Source organism: Xenopus laevis, chromosome 1S (assembly GCF_017654675.1).
Source record: "Xenopus laevis strain J_2021 chromosome 1S, Xenopus_laevis_v10.1, whole genome shotgun sequence".
NCBI classification, from domain to species: Eukaryota; Metazoa; Chordata; class Amphibia; order Anura; family Pipidae; genus Xenopus; species Xenopus laevis.
In genome coordinates, this window is record NC_054372.1 from 131,038,101 (window position 1) to 131,044,100 (window position 6,000).

A 6,000-nucleotide genomic window follows, 5' to 3' on the forward strand; every position below is an offset into this window, starting at 1 on the left:
CTCTGTGTACCTGAAATGCCAGGGCCTATTTTAATTCTCAGTCCAGACCTGCTGCTAAGGCTACGCAATTCCTGATTGCACAGTGCTGGGGGGCCACATTATTATTAATTTCATGATGGAGCTGAGGGCCAGTGTAAATGTGAAAACAGCCCGCTTAACTTTGGACATGCCTGTCCTAGATGATTTTACTACTGTCATTTTTAAAGTAGAGAAAGAGATAAGGACCGCACAGCTCACCGTTCCCCCCTCGCGATTCAGGTGCACAGTCCAGCAGTGTCCCCACTGTAGATTCCACGAAAAGCTCAAGAAAAGAGACGGCACTTCTGAAAATTGGGATTTATTCGAGTTCCTGCAGGAACTCGAATAAATCCCAATTTTCAGAAGTGCCGTCTCTTTTCTTGAGCTTTTCGTGTCATTTTTAAAGCCATACAGACACATTCTTGTTAAAATTGTAATGTATTAATTGAATCTTCAATTAACAGGCACAAAAGAATTTGCATAAAGTTGCTGAAATTACCATTTCCAAGAGTAACCTCTTTTGTCTGCCATAAGCAGAGCAATTCCGATCTTTTGCTATGGGTGGTAGTGATATATGAATCTTGTTTTATTTGCTGCTTGGCAATAACAGAAGAAATGTCAGACTGTATCCATGTGCCATATAAATGAATCTGTATGTAAATTATCCATACTAGAGCTGTTTAAGATACACTGTATTCTGGTAGCAGAGTAAATGGCTGATTTAATGAAATGCCAGAATTAAAAATAAAACAATGATATGATTCAAACAAAGATTTACAAAGAAACTATAGGGGTCATTTGTGCAGGTACAGTGTGCTAAGTGCAATTTTGGACACAAAAAACTTTTTTTACCCATAATGCAGCATGTTTATCATAACTCCAGCATAATTGTGTCTGCTCTCCAAGTTGTAAGTCAGTGTAATTCATGTTTAGACATGTCAGGGCCATTTCTAAGGTAACCCATCTGGGATAATTCAGAATTTAAAGTACCTTATTTCCTAAATTGTGTTAGTACAGAATAGCAACCCATTGGCAATTCGTTTTGTTTAGTCTACTTGCCAGATCTAAGAGGTTGCTATAGGTTCTACTGTTACAATATATCACATACTGTATCTTATTAAATGATATGTCTAGGTCTAATCTATTTGGGGGGGGGATATATGCCAGTAGTATAAAATAGGAACAAAATATTTGGGCTGTGAGGACTGCATAGAATGTGATAGCTGTAATTCCATAACCCAATCCCCAATGCCACTAGATAGAGCCAGTTATTGTACAGACACCACATTTGTTTCTGTGACTGTGGCAGCCTTTGCACACAGATACACCCCACTCTCCTCAAGTTTGATGTTCTTTATATTGAGCTGGCTGGACTTTCTGTCTTCACTGAAGATCATACTGTATTTGTTCAGGGCATTATTTTCAGAAGTCTTGTGATGGCTGATCAGATACTGGAGTCCTCCATCGTGGCTCTGCCTGTACCAGTGAATCAGCTCATTAGTGGCAAGGGTAGTGTGATTACATGGAATTGTATAATCGGTTCCTTCTATGGCTTTCATGGAGGATTGCTGAATTATATCACTGCTGCAGATACAACCTTTCAAAAAAGCACATCAGCATGTCAGTCCTTACTGCTGTGAGCTGGCATAAACAGAAAACAGAAAATATAAAATATTGTTATATGCAGTTATCATGGAATTGGTCAGCAATGAAATGTGCCAGACAGCAAGCATATACTGTTAATAACTGTCCCGCTGCTAGCTCTACTTACGTACATAGAAAGAAGATGATTATGGTTCTGAGGTGAGACATTTTTGTGTAGAAGAACTCTGCAAATGAGGTTTATAGTGGGACCTGCCCAAGCCATGCCTACATAGACTCATAAAACACGTTTTGTTATTTAGATGTAGCACATACTCCACCTACTGTTTTATTATGCCCAAAAATGAAGGTGCAGCTACACAGAGAGCCACAGCACCATCTTCTGTCTATTCTTTTTTCTCTCTCTGTGTCACTGGAATATTCTGCTTACTGCTTTCAATATTTATCACCCCCTGTGCAAAATTCTGTCAAAAACCTCCCTTCCTACAGGACTAAGTCTCATTAACCAACACAATTGTTTGTGTTTGGTTTAAACCGAAGTCATGAAGACTACAGAGAATGACAGAGATGGAGAGCTTAAAACCTTTGCGGTACCAGGTGCTGTACTGAAGGACCCACGTCTGCTTCAGGGTCAAATAATCCAGTCAAAGCAGTTATCAGCAGCACACCGTAGATTTGCACAAACGTGAAATTTATTGTATCAAAACATTTCAAACAGGGCAAAGTTTCGGGCCTCCGGGGCCCTTTATCAAGACTACTGAGTCTGAAAAATTACCAGTTTATGGTTTAAAGTACATCAACTGAGATGTCCATGCTTTGATTCAATATGCAAGTGCAATGCCATCTGGATGCAAATATTAATCTAGGGATAAAGCGGACAGAGTACTGCACTTCTGTATAGTTCATCCAGAACAGTATCAACAAAAACTGAAAGTGTCTTAAAGGAATGCCAATTTAATGTACACTTGCGCTGCACTGGTAAAGCAGATGTGTTTGCTTCAGAAACACAACTTTATATAACAAGCCTCTATGTTACCATGGAGGCAGCCATTCAAGCACAGGATAAACAATGGATAACGGATAAGTTCTGAAGAATCCCATTGTATACTACAGAGCTTATCTGTTATCAGCTGTGTATCCTGTGCCTTTTTTCCTTTTTCAGCTTTGAATGGCTGCCCCCATGGCTACACAGCAGCTTGTTTATATAAACTATTGTAGATTTTCTGAAGCGAACACTTCACTTTTAACAGTGCAGCACAACAGTACATTATACTTTCAATACTTTAAAAGACTTTCATTTGTTGGTGTTAATGTTCCTTTAAAACACTTTATATTAATGTTCCTTTTATTCTGGCATAGTGTTGTAGACGCTGTGGGGTAAATTTACTAAGCGGCAAAAATTCGCCAGCAACAGTTTCGCACCATCGCAACACTTCACCAGGCGAAAATTCGTTGGGACAACGCTAATATACTAAAATGCGAAGTTTCGTTCTGGCCAACAGATGCTGGCGAATATTTGCTAGCGCTACTTCAGCAATGCAAGCAAAGCAAAAGCAAAGTGAAGGAAACCAGTTTTTTAGGACTTTTGCAGCCTATCACCCTGAAAAAAAGGAAAAGACACCAGCATTTTTGGAACTTAGAAGTTTTCCCACTAACAAAATATGATGTAAATAACTGAAGATTGGAGAAGATCTATGTACTCCATTGCACTTCGCCTGGCGAAAACGGTAACGTTCAGTAAAATACGCATTTTAGTGAATTTGCGTAGTAAAATCCATTTGCTAGAGCAAATGGTCGCCATCGTTAGTCACTTCGCACTTTAGTAAATCTGCCCCTAACGAGGGGTGTATTTATTAACATTGGAGACAAACATCACCAGTGATGTTGTCCATAGCAACCAATCAGAAATCAGAAATCAGATTTGAACATCCACCTACACGTTAGAAAACAGAGCAAAGATCTGATTAGTTTCTATGGGCAACATTACCAGTGATGTTTATCACCAATGTTAATAAATAGTGCAACCCCTACAATTATACACAGCCCTGAGGAAGATATATATTTTTTAATTCATGGAAATAGTAGTTCACTGTCCAGAATTATATCATACATAGAAATTAAATAAACCTGTGTTGTGTGGTTTTTCATATGAAATTGTGACATAACGTCTATCAACATCATAAAGCACTGCCAGCTAAAGTAAAGGGCCCTCATTTCCACCCTTACTATATGCAGTTACTTTTTGTACAGATGTTTGGCTCGCTTATATGACTGTGTCGCTCTTCGCACACAAATACACTGCACCCTCCTCAAGTTTCATGTCCTTAATGTGGAGCTGACTGAATTTTCTGTCGTGGCTGAAGACCATGCTGTATTTGCTCATTTTATCTTTTCAGTGGTCTTGTAACTGTTAATCAGAAACTGTGGTCCTCTGTCAGGCATCTGCCTGTACCAGTGAATCATCTCAGTGTTGGTGAGTGAAGAATGATCACAGGTGAGAACAGGGTCTGTTCCTTCCATGGCGTCCATAGTGGATTGCTGAATGATATCACTGCTGCATAATGAGCCTAGAGAAAAAGGAAATACTCGGCATGTTAGCTATTAATAGTATAAGCTGGGGAAGAATGAATAAATACATACTGTATCTATAAACAGTTTTATGTGTTTGTCATCACTAACCTCTTGTTTGCACAAGACAGAGTTACCATGCAAGAAATTTATCAATATAGACTTTACTTACACAGTAAGAGAATGATCACTGTTCTGAATCGATACATTTTGTTAAAGTGAAAGAAACATCAATTCATGAAATGTGACTGACAGCCTTTATGTCCCATTTTCACTTTTATAACTTCCCCACCCCTTACACCCAAAACCACATATGATAAACAGGCGCAGCCATTTGCTTTTGATGTATGAAACTAAATTTTCAAGAAGATTTCCAAGCTGGTCTTTAGCACCATCTTGTGCCCCTTGCTAAAACGTAGTCCGTTCTTTAATTCTACATAATCTTCCTCTTTTCCAGACTCTCTGGTGGTAGCAGCCCCCAATGCCACCCCCAAACCTGCTCTGCATTTAACTATGGCCTTTTTAGCAGGTCAAGGGATAGGGCAGCATCACTTTCACAGAGAGTTTTATTGCACTTGCTGCACTAGAAGAGACAGATTTTAATTTAAAAAAATTAAAATAGGCATTTAAAGTAACCAGAGGCAGCTTTTTTACCTGTGCTGTTTCTACCATTCCTCCTTCTTTACTAGGGGAGGGTGTTGGAAGTAATGTATCAGTGTTTGCAGATGACACAAAATTATCCAGCCCAATTAATTCCATCCAGGATGTGGCATCCTTGCAACATGATCTTGACAAACTGGCAATCTGGGCAGCTAAGTGGCAAATGAGATTCAATGTTGATAAATGTAAAGTCATGCACCTGGGATGTAAAAATATCCAAGCCACTTATACCCTTAATGGGACTGCACTAGGCAAATCCATTATGGAAAAGGACCTTGGAGTCCTTGTAGATGATAAACTTGGCTGTAGCAAGCAATGCCAGTCAGCAGCATCAAGGGCAAATAAGGTCTTGTATTAAAATAAAGCTGTATTAAAAGGGGCATAGAGTCAAGGGAGGAGGGGGTCATTCTTCCACTGTATAGAGCACTGGTAAGGCCCCATCTAAAATATGCTGTACAGTTTTGGTCTCCATCACTCAAACAGGACATTATTGTATTAGAGAGAGGGTACAGAGAAGGGCAACTAAACTGGTAAAAGGTATGAAAAATCTTAGCTATGAGGAAAGACTGGCCAAATTGGGGATGTTCACCCTGGAGAAGAGGCGTTTAAGGGGTGATATGATAACTATGTATAAATATATAAGGGGATCATATAATAATCTCTCTAATGCTTTATTTACCAGTAGGTCTTTCCAGCTGACACGAGGTCACCCATTCCGATTAGAAGAAAAGAGTTTCCGCCTAAATATTCGGAAGGGGTATTTTACAGTGAGAGCTGTGAAGATGTGGAATTCTCTCCATGAATCAGTTGTACAGGCTGATACATTAGATAGCTTTAAGTAAGAAGGGGTTGGATGGCTTTTTAGCAAGTGAGGGAATACAGGGTTATGGGAAATAGCTCATAGTCCAAGTTGATCCAGGGACTAGTCCGATTGCCATTTTGGAGTCAGGAAGGAATTTTTCCCCCCGCAAATTGGAGAGGCTTCAGATAGGTTTTTTGCCTTCCTCTGGATCAACTGGCAGATAGGTAGTTAATAAAAAAAACAAAAAAAAAAGGTTGAACTCGATGGACATGTCTTTTTTCAACCTTACTTACTATGTTATTATGTTACTATGTAATCTATCCACATGTAACTGGTTACCTAAATGTTAT